General features: G+C 40.1%; 1 long non-coding RNA gene across 1 annotated transcript in view; it reads right to left on the bottom strand.

Annotated features, from left to right (window-relative positions):
• LOC141539509 (uncharacterized) overlaps positions 1-16521 on the bottom strand; it is a 177804-nt gene that overhangs the window by 88933 nt on the left and 72350 nt on the right. The window contains exon 2 of the long non-coding RNA XR_012481309.1: positions 904-1134. This is a non-coding gene — a long non-coding RNA (uncharacterized LOC141539509). The remainder of the gene's footprint in view (positions 1-903; positions 1135-16521) is intronic.

The raw sequence follows: 16521 nt of genomic DNA, 5'->3' as shown, positions 1-16521 counted from the left end.
GATAGTGAAGCCCAAGGCAGGGGATTACCTTGCTGGCTTGAATTAAGTTTTAGATAGCAAAGCATTTACACCTCACAGATTCTGGAACTAAATGAAATATTAGTCTTAAGAAAATTTAACACTGAGTCTAGGGATTTCCTAGGTTTCTTGACTGTAAAATTAGCCACACTCAAATATGTACATATTGAATTTTTATCTTCTCTTGAAATCACAGATTTAAAACTGGAAGGGATCTTAGCCATCACAATGGCCAATACCTTCTATTTTACAGTTTGAATACCTGAGGTCCAGTAAGGAGTCAGTAAGAGATAAGAATTAAACCTGAGTCACAAGAGTATAGACTTAGAACTGGAAAGCGCATTAGGAGGTTAAACAATTCAACTCCTTAATTTTACAAATGAAGTCCCAGAGAGATGAAATGAATCACAGTCACAAAGCCAGCAAGTGGCAGAATCAGGATCGAACTCAGAGCAAATCTAGGAGTCAGGAGCCAATTTAAACTTCTCTGACTCTATGACGTCACACTCCATTATATCACTGCTTTTCCTATGAGCAATTATTTTTTCCAGACAGTGTCTTTCAAGCAGCATTCTTAACCTGCCATCTATGAACTTTTTAAAATTAAAAATATATTTTCATAACTGTATTTTTATAAAACATTGTCTTTGTAATCCTTTATATTTTATGTATGTATTTAAGGCATAATTCTGAGAAGAGGGCCGGGGAATCTATTAGATTCTCAAAGGGGTCCGTGACACAGTAAGAGTTAAGAAGCTCTGTTAGGGATGCGATTTGACTTTCTGCCCGTCACACAATTCAGTTCATTTAACAAATCTGCCCTGGGCAAAGTCCTGGAGATACAACAATAAAGTGAAAGACAGTTGCCACCCTCACGGAGCTTACCTTCCACTGGAGAGAGGAGCATTTCCACAGGGAGTATGTTCCCAGGTGCAGCAGAGCTGACCTGCCAGGAAGGGATACTTCTGGCACAGCTCCCATTTGTCTGTAGATCTGTCCCTTGGATGCAGAGACTGTCAGCCAGGTAGTGGATCGGAGTGTTTGCTGCATACCTAAGAAAGGCTGGATGTCTGGTCTCATGAGAAAGACAAGAAAGTCCCTAGCACCAACATGGAGCTGGAGAAAAAGACCAAGATGGAAAGAAAAGAAGAGAAATATGGAGTTGGAATCAGAAATTTTCCTTGGGTTTCCTCTCATTCCCTGCAGAGCTAGGACAGGACCTCCCTGAGGACAGACATTGCCTGAGGGCATGCTGGTACCAATATTGAAGCAGTAAAAAGAAAATTAATGAGGTCCATGGCGAGAGATAGTGCTGGCGGTTTCTAATGCTTCCATTCCAATGCCGCAGTGTCCTGGGACTTTACTACAACCACACCCAGAAACAACATAATCATAAGCACTGAGATTCCAGCTGCTACATATGAATGAGATTATCAATTTCTGTTCCTTACCTTATAGCGTTATGCTAATGAGGCATTGGAGGGAATAGTGGACATCTTCATTCTCCCGGGACTAAAGAAAGACACTTTGAGGAACCAGGCGATGGAATACCTGCTGCTTACTTTAATTTCTTATTCTTTATCTTGAATTCTATTGTAACCAATTTTTTTTGCCTTAGATATTCTAATGAAACATAATTGTTGTGGCCAATGAGAAAGATTGTGTAGAAAAATTGGACTCCCTGCACTGTAGCTTTTAGTAGATAGCTGTTTCCAACAAGTTGTAGGAACCTGAATGTGACAATAAGTCAGTACAAGCAAATACAAGCTAATCTGAGGAGAAAGCACTGACACTCCCAGCCAGGTAGCGCCAGTCAGAGAAAAGGGCCAAGGCTTAGCCTGACTGGCCAGGGCTTCGAAGCAAATGAACAAGACGGGTTTTGGAGTGCCAGAGAAGAGAGTGAGATAGTCAGATGAGTTTGTTGGAGGAAAGATACATGGTTGAGGCAAAAGCCAATGAAGAATAAATAGTACTTTTCCAGAAGAATTAAGTCAAAGTTCCTACACACAAAAACTCTTCCTCGGGCACCCTCAGGGCAGGGAAATCCTGCCAACGCAGTTTCCGTACTCCCCACAAAGATCATGTTTGGAAGAGACCATCTTTCTTTATTGAGAACTCTACTCAGCAAGATTGAATTACCCGAAAGGGTGGGTATTGGGGCACTGATCCAGAAGCCAAAGCTCAGCCTATACTTTTCTAAGATAAATGCAGACTGCCCTATGTTCTATCTCCTCAATGCCCTCTTGCAACATCATTCAGAACATTCCCAAACTACGGAAACCTACAACAGCCGTTCCGACCCCTGGATTCATGAGAATCGGCCTCATCTACAGAGCAAAACATTTCATAAGGGGTCAAAGTGATGCTCACTCCCAGCTTAACTTACCTCGCCTCCAAGCTAGTCCCCAACCCTTCGTCTCTACTCCCTACTTCCAAGGATACCTGCTGCTCTCCTCTCTTTTCCTTACGGGCTGTCTCCTGTATTCACATGTAATTCCTTGGGAGCCAAACTGTACTGTTTGCTTGTTTTTGTATCTCTGACGCTCAGCACAGTGCCTAGCACATAGTCAGGGTTTTATAAATTTTATATATATGTATATATGTACATATGAACGTCTGATCTTCTTCCATCAAAGCAGAGAACATTCTCATAGCAAGAGATGTTATTTTAGACGTGAGGTGCAACTGCCCTGGAGGAGGTATTCAAAGGCAAGAATTTGGGTCCTACTGTGCTTTCCCCAAATGTCTCCCAGCATCGTCGTGCATAAAGACCCCTTTTTCCCTAATGGCACCTTGGCAGAGAATTAAAAAGTAATAGTCTTTCTTAATGGCAGTTAGGTGATGAAATGGATAGAGTACTGCCCTAGAAACAGGAAGGTCTAAGTTAAAATCTGGTTTCAGACACTTACTGTGTGACCCTAGGAAAGTCACTTTAAATTCCTCAGCCTCAGTCTCCCCATTCATAAAATGGGAATAAGGATAATACCTACCTCAATGTTGTTGTGAGAATCAAATGAGATAGTTATAAAGTCCTTTGCAAACTTTAAAGTGTTATATAAATGCTAGCCATTACTATTATTATTATTATTTTTCTCTACATTCTCAATAAAGAACTTCTCAGCTCCTTTTCTAAACCATTCCAATAAACATTTATTAAGCTCCTGTTATAGGTCAGGTACTGTGCTAAGCACTGGGGATACAATTAATAAAAAGAAAGGCAGTTTTTGTTCTCGAGGACCTTCCGATCGAATTGGAGGATACAACACACACAAAAAGGGTAATTTTGTTCCATAGGGTTGAAAAAAACCAACAAAACAAACATGACAACAGATGCCCAGCAAGCTAAAAACAAACAAACAAAACCACCTCTATAAAGGAAGGAATTGGGAAGCGTTTGGTTCTCCAGGCTTCCAATCAAAGGAGAGAAGAGTCAAGGCTTGAGTCAGCAGCATGGTGATTAGATGAGATGAGCTGAGCTGGAAGGGACATCTAGTTTCATGGAGCTGAAATCAGTCTAGCAGTACATGCTGGGTGTAGGGAGCCTATTTATCTACCTGTCCCTGCCCAAGAAAAGTGGTGGCTGACTTTTGTATCGTCCCTTCTAACCTGAAGCTATTGGGAGGTCCCTGTGATGAAAAACGTGAGCAGTGCTTTAACAGGCTTGGTTATTTATCAACAATATTATTAATGATATATAATAGTACATTATATTCTGAATAATAATCACAATAGTATGTTATCATATATTACATAATACAGAGCAACACATTATATATGTTGTATGCTGATGTTATATAATACTAAAAATAAAATTAATAATACAATATCAATAATGATAAGAAAAATAGTATTTATTACAAATATATTTATGTGCTTTATATATGTAATATGAGAGCTTTACATGTGGTTTCATTGAGACTTATTTCATTTGAACAATGCTGCAAGGTGCTCTCATTATCTCCATTTTCCAGGTTTATTGAGGCAGAGAGAGGTTAAGAGATTTGCCTAGGTTCACTAAGCTAAGTGTCTGAAGCAGAATTGAATTCAGATGCTCCCAATTCAAATTCCGCCTCACTGCCGAATACGTTCATATCTGTTGGCTTTCATGGATCTGGGAAAGCCCTTCCTGTGATATACTACTGCTATCCTAGAAGGTTTGAGAGAAGTTTTATACCCACAGAGCAATAGTGGACAGAAAACTGCTGTATTTGCCAGAAAAAGAACTAATTGACTGTCAATTAACCTATTAAAAAGTTGGAGCCTTTGACTCTGAAGTAGGCTGCCAGTGATGGTATAGTCTGAGAATATGTAATTCGTTCTATTTCAAGTATGAATGGAGTTTAGTCAGACTCATTGGGAAATTAGGTGAGCAGGTGCAAGGGGAAATCAAGGAAGTAGCTACATAAAGGACCAGTCCTTTGGCAAATAGAAAATTGGCGCCAAAAAACATACGCGGCACAGGGGGGATGAAGGTCAAGAGTTGGGTGAAGGGAAAGTGCAATGTTAGGGAGGCCTGCCAAGACCAATCTATCCTGAGGAAACCTGGGAAGGGCTGAATCCAGAGACTATTCCTCTTTCTTTCTCACACTCCAGTTTTAGGAGGTTCTAAAGCAAGAGGTTCTTAACACGGGGTCCATGAAGTTGGGATTTTTTCTTTTTGTTACTTATTTTTAACATTCTTTTCTTTTTAAATTTTGAATTCTACTGTTTGGACATGTATACATATATTGTATTTAATTTATACTTTAACATACTTAACATGTATTGGTCAACCTGCCATCTGAGGGAGGAGGGAAGGAGAGGAAAAATTGCAACAAAAGGTTTGGCAATTGTCGATGCTATAAAATTACCCATGAATATATCTGGTAAATAAAAAGCTATAATTTTTAAAAAATTGATTCTAGATTCTTTCCTTCCCTCCCATCCTTCTCCTCCTATTCACTAAAAAAGCAGTGTATCAATTATGCATGTGAAATTATGCAAAATATATTTCCATATCAGCCACATCTCAAAAAAAGGAAAAAAGTTGTGAGGAAATTATGCTTCAATTGCATTCAGAGTTCATTAGTTCTCCCTCTGGAGATGGATAGAAGTTTTTCAATACGAACATTTTTTGGAGTTGTCTTGGATCACTTGGATTAGAGTAGCCAAGGCTTTTACAGTTGATCATCATCACAGTACTGCTGTTACTGTACATAATGATCTCCTGGTCCTTCTTAATCTAAATTTTGCATCAGTTTTTACATATCTTCCTATATTTTTATTAAATTGTTTTTAAAATATTTTGATAGCCTTTTTAAAATAGAATTTATTTCCTCTATATTTTAATGTATTTGTGCTTATTAAATATTATGCTTATTAAAATACCATTCTGAGATGTCCCTAGGCTTCACCAAACTGCCAAAGAAGTCCATGCCACACAAAAAATTAAGGACCCTGCCCTAAAGGAATAGAGATTATTACACACTAAATTGACTAGGAGCAAAAGACAAAGCTATTGCACTGGAACCAGAAATGGGATCTAAGACTAGGGCAACTAAACATACCAATTGTAGGCATTGGAAGTTCAAAAATGGCTATGTAATTACACAACAGGATTATTGCAACAGCCTTCTTCTTGGTGTCAGGTCTCTTCTCCAAACCATTTTCTTCATCTCACCATGTTATTCCCTATTCAATAAACTCCAATTAATCCCTGGTATAAAATCCTCTGTTTGGAATTAAGAGCCCATACCTGGCTCTAATGAAGCACAAGTATTTTTGAGTATCCTATATCCCAAATTGTTCTGAGGGAAAAAAGATAAAATTAAATTTATTTGGGAATGTTTGCTGACACCATCATTGCTCAACCATTTGTTTTTGTGCAAATTAAGTGTTTTGCTGTGTCAGTGTTACTCCCTACCTGTATTTATTAGCACGGTGAACAATTAAACCTGAGATACCAAATAATTAGTTCCCAATTTCTGAATTGAGCAAAAGCAAGAAAGCCAGGGTAGGCAAATTACCATTGAAAATTCCCAATAATCTGAACCCCAATCTTTGAGGGGGGGGAGGGGAAGAGGGGAAAGAGGAAGGAAAAAAAAGTAAAAAAGAGAATAAAAATCAAGCCAAAGGGTCTGAACTACTCTCAGGGACATAGTGGCAAAAGTATAACCTTTCTTCCCTTAGCCTGGCTTTAAATTCAGATTTACATACTCATCAACAGATAAGAAAGCATGGTCTAGATCAGTGATTCCCAAAGTGCAAGGAGGGAAGAGATGTGAGCAACAGGCAAAAGGCAGCCAGAGCCTTTCCCAGACACCTGTGGGAGAAGGCCAGTTTGTGTACGCTTCCGGTAGAGCAGGGAAGTTCAGTGGTCCGTCATCCGTCACATCTGAATCATCACGAGGAGCAGGAGCTAGCCCATGAGTTGTAGTCAGAAGGCCCAGGCTCCAATTCTGTACTATTCCTTATTCCTATTGGATTGTGTGTTAGCTCTCAGCTCTTCATCTGTCAAACAAGGAAGCTGAACTGGAGATGCTGAATCCACCCTGTCTCCACTGCTATTCTTTGCCCCTTCACTTGGAACACAATCTGTTTCTTTGTCTTAGGATCTCTTTTCTCTTTAAAAGCATTGCCCGTGCAGGACTTTTTCTCAGAAGCACCGAAATGCTGGGGGTGATTAACAAGGATGCTGCTAGTGGTGGAATGGGCCGGCGAGACGAGTTTTCTGGGGAGGAAAGCCCTGGGTCTACTCTAGACTCTACTTATCACCCATCAGCACTTCCTGAACTCTTTCCATTTATGAATGCAGAAATAGTCGAAGCAGGAGAAGCCGTAAAGAGAAATTTATAGCATTGTTACCCACGGCATCAGGAGCCGCTCTGAAAATTCCGCCATATACTCTTTAATGTAGTCATCTGGATGATTTGTAGGAACATCAATAACTTCCCAGAGTGATGTAATTAGCCATGCTTCGCTGCAAGACTGTTTCCAATTTACGGTACTGCTCAGACTCAAGTTGTTTCCCTGGCATTTGGTACCATATATTTAAGTTCCTTCTGCCTGCAGAGACAAGGTTTTACAAAGCCCGGCACTTGAAGGGCTTAATTTCTTGCTCAGAAGCGGCACAAAGAGGACTGGAATTAGCAGCTTTGCTCTAAGCCTCTGGCAGAAGCCGGATTCCTTATCTAGCATCGTATGTAAATCAGGACATTAATGCCATGTGCTGCAGGAGATCTAATTGCCAGCCAGGTTGCTCCGCTGAGATTCGAGCCTGTCAGCTTTGTCTGTCCCTGGGCGCCTTTAGTTAGCTCATGTCAAATGCAGAGGAGCTCCTGTGTACATTCTCAGAAGCAAACTGTGACTCTCAGGTGTGCTCCCGTCTGTGACGCTTTCTGAACAAAGACTGCACTATGTGGAACTTCTTTAGCCCAAGAGTGATCATTTATGTAGCCTCCACCTCCTGCGCCCAAACACACACATACACCCTGCCTGACCGTCGTTAACCAACGATCCATGGCTTTTCTCCGGTTTTCAGTTGAGGACAGGTTAAAGGAAATTTGTGTCCCCACCCTCATCCATCATCACCACAATTCATTGTCATTTAATCAGTTATTCCTGCCCCAAAGGAAAAAGCAAAGGACATCTTGATCAACCTCCGGTTAATAGGCTCGGTCCTCTTCCTTTTTCCCTTTTATTTCCTCCCTACTCGGGGGCTCACCGCTCCATTAGAGGACCGGGCCTCTTTTTGTGTCTCTAACACTTAACACTGGGCAGGCACATAGTAGGTGCTAAATAAATGTTTATGGATTGACTGTTTACCGTACCCATATGGGATATGTTAACTAATTTATGTATTCATCTGAACTTTTTTTACAGCATCTGTGATTGCTTCAGTCTAGGGCACTCCCAGTTAGGAAACAAACACTCTTTACCAATTCAGGTGAACAAGTCTTAGAGAACTGCCTTGGGCACTGGGGGCAGTAAATAGCATGCCCAAAGTCACAAACCCAGCATGTATCTTGAATCCAAGTCTACACAAGCTCTCTATTATACTAGTTTTCTTCCTTAAGCAGAATAAGTCATAATTAGGACTGCTTCTAAAACCAGTTTCTCTTAGCTTAAATAATGGATATTTAAGAAAAATAATAACCCTAGAAGGGGAAAAAAAGCCATCTATGAATGAATGCACGCTGAAGCTCAATATATACAATTTAGAGATTAACTTATATCTTGAATGATGTGGGATCATATCTCTCTTCTATGGGCAGAGACCATTGAGAATTAATCATAATTAAACCTATCAATCTGCTCTTTAAGGACCCAATGAAGCTTATTTTTAATTCCACTGTTCTATCTTGCCAGGCACATGGTTGTGCCTTCAGCATTTTTGCTAAAAGTCTATGTGGAACAGGTAATGTGGCTTACATTACCAAGGCCACATGGTTCATTTCCATGAGAGCACCTAGTCATTCATTAGTCCTTCCAGTTAAACACATAAAGATTAACACGTGGTAGGAAATGGCATTACTCAGTATGAAAGTGCAAGCCAACAGTAAATTAATCATAGATTGCGGAAATTTGTAAGTATAACAAAGAGCTTCAATTCAATTCAGCAAGCATGTGCCAGGCTCAAAAAGATAAAGAGATAAAAGTCAAAATTGTCCCTTCTCTTGGAAAGCTTTTAGTCCACTGAGGGGAAACAGTATAGCTAAAGGGAAGTAAATTTGGAGAGGAGGAGAGAAAGAAGAGAGAAGAAGGGAGGCAAAGGAAGGAAAAGAGAAGAGAGGAGAAGGGAGGGGAAGAGAAGGAAAGGGAGGAGAGTAGAGAGAGGAAGGAAGGAGAGGAGAAGGAAAGGGAGGGAAGGAGAAAAGAGGAAAGGAGAGGGAAAGAGAAGAGAGCAAAGGAGAAAGGGGAGATATAGAGGAGAGGGTAGCGGAGGAAGGATGAGTAAAGGAGGAGTGAAGAAAAGAGGGGTAAAGAAAGAAGAGAGGAAAGAGAGGGGAGATCAGACAGCTAGTAAGAGTTTGGAGGTGGGATCTGAACTAAGTCTCAAGTTCTATATATACTCTTACCACTACTTCCCAGTCTACCTTGGACTACTAAAGCAGGAGGTGAGAATGATGTGTTCCCTGCTTACTCGGGCATAGGCAGAAATGAACTTTTTTTCCCTAATTCAATTCTTCTCTTCCCCATTCACTGAATCTTAAATAGCAGGAGCTAATTTCAAATCTCATCTCTGTGACTTACTGCTTGTATGACCTTAGGCAAATCACGTAACCTCTAAGGCCTCCGTTTCCTCGTATGTAAAATGAAAGGATGGACCAGATGATCTAAAATACCTTCTGGCTCTATGTTTATGAGAGCCCCCTCCCCCACGCACACACCCAGGCACATTATTAACTCCATGCAGAGGGGCAACAACCTATTTATTCAGATTCTAATACACAAAAGGCTTGAGGCAGTCAGCAAGCCCCGGCCCCTTTACTGGGCCCTTAAACATGCTAAATTTTGTGAAAACAAAGGCACTAATTGTATGAATTTAGGACTTTACTTACTAAATGTGGACATATTCTACTATAATAAGTAGGAGTTTCCCTGCTGCGCAGGGACATAATACAATGAAAAGAGCATTTGCTCCAAAGTTAGGCTCTGTATGAGTTTAAGTGCCATCTTTGACACTTAGTACCTGCTTGACCTTGGATATGTCAATTAGCCTCCGTGGGTCTGTTTCCTCCTCTGTTAAGATACAGGGGTTGGAGCAGATAGCCACAAAGTCCCTTCTGAGTCTATTATCTTGTGACTGTTTGCCAAGCATGATGACCCTAACTCCTTTTGCGACGATATCCCATTTTTGCTGTATTAAAAGAGCAGTATTTCCTTTTGCCATCTGTGCTCTAGGGATTCTCTGTAAAGTTCAAATTAGGAGCTGCTCTGGGTGGGATATTTGTGTCCCTCCACCCCCAGGAAACAACAGTGTATAGCATGAGGTTGTTTGCTTTATTGTTCCCCCCAGGGCAGGGGGCTTCCATACTGTGAACCATAAAAGAGTTAACATTTTCTTGCACATTTATTGCTACATTAATCTCCAATGCCTTATCTTGTCTTCAACCACACAAGGTTAATTAGGTTATAGTTTGAAAACTTTCTACTATGGCAACAGAAAAAGAAAAAAAAACCTCTTTATCAGGTCTCATAAAGTTTATCAGACTCATAAAATATCAAAACTGAAAGTGACCTCAGAAAAGTCTCACTGCTCATGAAGCTGGGTTTGGGCTGGAATGTAGGAAGGAAGGGTTGGGGGCTTTAGAAAACTCTTCATCATTTTATGCCCAGTTAGACTTCAACTACTAATCAAAAAATATCACTCTCAGCATCAGGGGCATGTTACTAATTAAGACCCTTTGCTAAATGCTAAACAGTTCAAATAGACAAACTTCATTAGAACCTCTTACTGGGGGGGAAAGGAAGACTCTTCCATAAAGACATTAAGTGACTCCTCCATAATTATATAGCCAATTAGTGCCTCAGGTAAATCCAACCCTAAGATTCTTACTATTTAATTTATAAGTCTTTCTAAAATTTTTTATAAATTAAACCACCCAAGCATACCAGAGACCAAAAGAAATTGTAATCTCAGATAATGATTGGCTCAATACATCTGTCTATTTATATGTGTTTACATGCAAATATGTAATGTATACATAAATATATAATTTGTTATATATTTACATGTAAATATGTGTATATCAATGTTTACACATAGGTAAACATATATTTGTATATATGCATGTAAATATATGTGAGTGTGCATATATATATATATGTGTGTATCCATGTATACCCACATCCCTGTATATACCAACAGAAAGATTTCTCCTTTGTCACAAAGTCATATAAGTCATTTATCTCTTTGATTTCCCAAGTCTTAGGGAACATCTCTCCTTCGATGCAGATTGCAGCTCTAAAGAATTACCTCAAATACATGGACATTAAATGAGTTACCCAGAGTCACACAGTACAAGTCAGGGCCAAACCCAGGTCTACTGACTTTCCGTCCAGTCCTCTATACAGTCCAGCATCATGAACTGATGTTAAGTGAAATGAGCAGAGCCAGGAGATCATTACACACGGCAATAGCAAGATCATACAATGATCAGTTCTGATGGATGTGGCTCTCTTCAGCAATGAGATAATTCAGGTAAGTTCCAATGGTCTTGTGATGAAGAGAGCCATCTACACCCAGAGAGAGGACTGTGGGAACTGAGTGTGGTTCACAACATAGCATTCTCACTCTTTCTGTTGTTGTGTGCTTGCATTTTATTTTCTTTCTCATTTTTTTCCTCTTTGATCTGATTTTTCTTGGGTAGCATATTTGTGTAAATACGAACAGAAGAATTGTGCGTGTTTAACATACGCTGGATTACTTGCCATCTAGGGGAGGGGGTGGAGGGAAGGGAAGGAAAAAATTTATAACAAGATTTTATAAGGGTGAATATTGCAAATTATACATTCATGTATTTTGAAAATAAAAAGCTTTAATTTTAAAAATTACTTCTTATGAAGAAAAGTGGCTTGGCGGGAGAATTCTCCACTTAATTCTAAGTACACCATGGTAATCTAAGTGGGTATCCTAATGGCAACTTTACATACTGGAAAGCAATAAATAATGAGATGAAAAGAAAATTCCCAAGTCACAGGAGAAGTTGGAGATGAAGGAATAAAAACCGGGGGTCGAGGCTTTGGTCATAGAACACCTCTCTTTCTATCCAAGAAATGCTTAAGAGAAATAGGATATGCCAAACAGCCCCTGGGAATTAGTCGATTGGGCACACAAGTTTAAATTCCTTTACAGAAGAACTCCCAGACTCTCCCATCCCCTCACACGATAGTGTAATACCTAGCAATAGTTATCTGAACCTCTGCCACCTTCTAATCAGTCAGCTGCAGTTCTCAGATTGGCTCGACCTGAGACTCACGTGTCAGGTTTCTTATTTCTTGTCCTATCTGTTTCGGTGCTCCTACCATTCCAGAAACTGCAAATATTGTCTTCAATCCCTGACTGGCTCATGAGCTATTTTCCCTTTCCAAGGGGAGATTCAAGGGTGTTTGGAGGCTGTCTTTATTGCTTAAAGCTAAAACAAGGCATATTTGTGTGATGGTAGATAATGAAGTGCAGAAAGGAACCCTGGTTCAATTTTCAGCAGTAATTGAATTGGAAATACAATAAATAGGGAGGTTTGATAATTAGCCTGTCATTCACTGACTGAGAGCTAGAGCAGGAGGCTTTAGAAACCTGACACTCAGGAAAATATGGCAATGGCAATAATTCCTTGTTGATCAGAATATTCTCTGACCTAAACTACCTCATTCTCCTATCTCTTTTTCCCAGAATTTCTCCAGCTCAAACAGTACGGTACATTAAAAAAGAACATTGACTCTGGCAACAAGGGAACTGGGTTCAGATCCTTCTTCTTATGCTTGATATTTATATGAGCTACCAGTCACTTCATCTTACTGAGTGTCGGCTTCTTTATCTGCAAAAAAAGGGGGGGTTGGACCAGATGCCCCTTGAGAACTCTTTGAAGTTTAGATCTATAATTCTAGTTTTATTATCCTGTAACAGAATTCTATTCTATTCTAACAGGTAATATAGGCCAATGGAAGCCAAACCCTTATAAGTTTTATTCTGCCTAATATAATTATTCATATGGACTTCAGAGTATGTGCAGTTACTTTAAAGATGATTCCTGTATGCTTAATACATGATGAAGAAAAGGACCTTTGCATCAGCCCTGAAGTCAGGAGGACCTGAGTTCAAATGTGATCTCAGACAGTTAACTATCTGTGTGATCCTGGGCAAGTCACTTAACCCCAATTGCCTCAAAGAGGAAGGAAGGAAGGAAGGAAGGAAGGAAGGAAGGAAGGAAGGAAGGAAGGAAGGAAGGAAGGAAGGAAGGAAGGAAGGAAGGAAGGAAGGAAGGAAGGAAGGAAGGAAGGAAGGAAGGAAGGAAGGAAGGAAGGAAGGAAGGAAGGAAGGAAGGAAGGAAGGAAGGAAGGAAGGAAGGAAGGAAGGAAGGAAGGAAGGAAGGAAGGAAGGAAGGAAGGAAGGAAGGAAGGAAGGAAGGAAGGAAGGAAAGGAGGGAGGGAAGGAAGGAAAGGAGGGAGGGAGGGAAGGAAGGAAGGAAGGAAGGAAGGAAGGAAGGAAGGAAGGAAGGAAGGAAGGAAGGAAGGAAGGAAGGAAGGAAGGAAGGAGGGAGGGAGGGAGGGAGGGAGGGAGGGAGGGAAGGAAGGAAGGAAGGAAGGAAGGAAGGAAGGAAGGAAGGAAGGAAGGAAGGAAGGAAGGAAGGGAGGGAGGGAGGAAGGAAGAAGGGAGGGAGGGAGGAAGGAAGGAAGGAGGGAGGGAGGGAGGAAGGAAGGAGGGAGGGAGGGAGGGAAGGAAGGAAGGAAGGAAGGAAGGAAGGAAGGAAGGAAGGAAGGAAGGAAGGAAGGAAGGAAGGAAGGAAGGAAGGAAGGAAGGAAGGAAGGAAGGAAGGAAGGAAGGAAGGAAGGAAGGAAGGGCTTTTTGGTAGATTGCTGAACTAGAACTGAACATGTATTCAAAAGGACACTATCCTCCCCTTTCCTTCCTATGCTCCAATGGGGAGGATGAAATGCTGGTGGCCTCCAGGTAGGGCTGAGGCCATGGACCTTTTCTCTCCCAGACACGGCCTTTCCATTCCTTCTATCTCTGTTGTATGAATTCTTTCCTGCTCTTGATGAAGGAGTATTGGAGACAATTGTAACCTTATGAGCTTTGAGAAATCTGGCATCAAAGCTGCGTAAAGTCCAGAAAGTGGAATCCATACCAAAGTTTGTCAGCAGATGAGCACAGGGAGGGTTAAGCTGTGGGATCGTGAATCTGCTCTAGATACCATTATCTGGAAATATTTTATCAGCTGTGCTACTTTCAAGTATGCTTAGTGGGTTAAATGCTTTGTAGTACCCTTTACATTTGAGCCCTTGATCCAAGGTGATAGGGAGGAGAGTGACCTTCTGGTTTAAGGAGGAAGAGGGGGATGTGTTTATACTTGTGTTCTATATCTTCTCAGTAACTATCCCTTCTGTAAAAGCTAATTACTGTCAACTGGTTAAATGATTTTGGAGTGTTAACCTCTGAGTAAGTCAGTGATATAAGGGAGGCAATAACTATAATTGGCAATTATGCTCAAGCTGATAAGGTTGGAGAGAACTCCCCTGATGAGTACCTATGGAATACAAAAGAAATACAAAAGGGCTAGCCATCCCTTTGAGGATCTGAGTACAAGTGGGAGTTGGGATAAGGACTCCCACTGTGTAAAGTCTTCACTTTCCACCTTTAAGTAGTCATATACAAGCCAAAAAAACCCAACACATTAATTTGAAGGTAGTCATCACATACAGGAATAAGGAAAGGATTCTAAATGACAGTTGATATTCTAAGTATAATATTTAGTGTGCCCTTTATGGATACACTTAAATGTTTATTGAATTGAATAAATTAAACTGTGACCTAGAAAGGTTAAATGATTTGCCTAGAATTCATGTCTGCTGACTGATTCTATTCTACTGTTCTCTCCACTACAATACACTGTTCACATTTTATACTATAAGCTACATTATGTCACCTTTTCTAGTTGATGAAGATACTGTGATCACCACCAGTCAGTGTTCTGAATGTATCTGAATAGTCGGTAGCATTGTATAGTAAAGATAGAACTGCTGCGGAAGACACTGAGAGGTTAGTTGACTTGCCCAGGATGCAAAGCCAATATTTATCAGACTTGTTCCCAGGTCATCCAGACTCTAAGGATGCTTCTAGGGATTTCCTCTGATTGCTAACTGAAAAGGCACAATGAAGTGATAAACTGACCCATGATACAAAACAGCAACTACATTTATTTCACCCCACAAAAGTGGAATTGATGTAGGGGCTTTAATTTTGCATAGGCCAGGTCTGAAGCTAGAGCTCCTCTCTCTAGGGTCCTATTCACTGAAGAGATGGAACATGTCTTGGCTACCTGGGAACTTCAGTACTTTGCAGGGTGGGTCCAAGATTTTTATTCTAAAAACATTTTAGAAAGGATTCAAACCACTGGATAACCCCACTACTGCCCCAATCTAAGATATGATCCATAATTTTTTTAATTTAATAGTTTTTATTTACCAAATATCTGCATGGGTAATTTTACAACATTAACAATTGCCAAACCATTTGTTCCAATTTTTCCCCTCCTCCCCCTCTCCTCCCATTTGGCAGGTTGACCAATACATGTTAAATATGTTAGAGTATAAATTAAATACAATATATGTATACATGTCCAGACTTTGAAATAGTGTACCATTAGCCTGTGAAAGAAATCCGAAATGCAGGCGGACAAAAATAGAGGGATTGGGAATTCTATGTAGTGGTTCATAATCATCTCTTAGAGTTCTTTCACTGAGTGTAGCTGGTTCAGTTCATTACTACTGTATTGGAACTGATTTGGTTCATCTCATTGTTGAAGATGACCACGTCTATCAGAATTAATCATCATACAGTATTGTTACTGAAGTATATAAGGATCTCCTGGTGCTGCTCATTTCACTCAGCATCAGTTCATGTGAGTCTCTCCAGGCCTTTCTGAAATCATCCTGCTGGTTGTTTCTTACAGAACAATAATATTCCATAACATTCATATACCACAATTTATTCAACCATTCTCCAGTTGATGGGCATCCAGGTAGTTTCCAGTTTCTGGCCACCACAAAGAGGGCTGCCACAAACATTCTTGCACATACAGGCCCCTTTCCCTTCTTTAAGATCTCTTTGGGATACAAGCCCAGTAATAACACTGCTGTAATCCATAAATTTTTATTATGAGAAGAAAGCTCATTTAATCTTATATCTAGAATTGAAAGTCACCACTAAAGCTTTCTGGCCTGGCTCTTTCATTTCATAGATAACGAAAATTAAGGAGCAGAAAGGTGTAATAATTTGAATAAGGAACCTTAAAAGTTCCTCTTTGTTCAATGTCCTCTTCAATTCTGCTTTCTTTCTACCCTAGACAAATCACTTCACTATTATCTGCTGAGGTTCCCTCATCTGTAGAGTGAGTATTATAATAATAGCATTTACCTTTCAGGCTTGTTGTGAGCATCAAATGAAATAATTGTAAAACACTTAGCACGATGCCTGGTACATAGTAGATGCTATATAAATGTGAGCTATTATCATTATTATATTTATCATCATCTACTCCCCTCAACATACAGTCATCAAAAACTATTTATGCTTTTTTCACAATATTATTATCTCTTAAATTCATCCCACTGCTATCATTGAAATAGTTCCTTATTACCTTTCACCTGGATTATTTACAATTATCTACTAACTGGTCTCTTCAATCTCAAATCCTCCCTCCTACATTATTTTGCATTGCACTTTTAGTTTTATCTTCCAAAAGCTTTTCTTTGATTATGTTCCCCTTCTGCTCTGAAATCTTTGATGCCTTTTGAGTACTC

Source organism: Sminthopsis crassicaudata, chromosome 4 (genome assembly GCF_048593235.1).
Source record: "Sminthopsis crassicaudata isolate SCR6 chromosome 4, ASM4859323v1, whole genome shotgun sequence".
Classification (NCBI taxonomy): Eukaryota; Metazoa; Chordata; class Mammalia; order Dasyuromorphia; family Dasyuridae; genus Sminthopsis; species Sminthopsis crassicaudata.
This window is presented reverse-complemented; position numbering and strand designations above follow the sequence as displayed.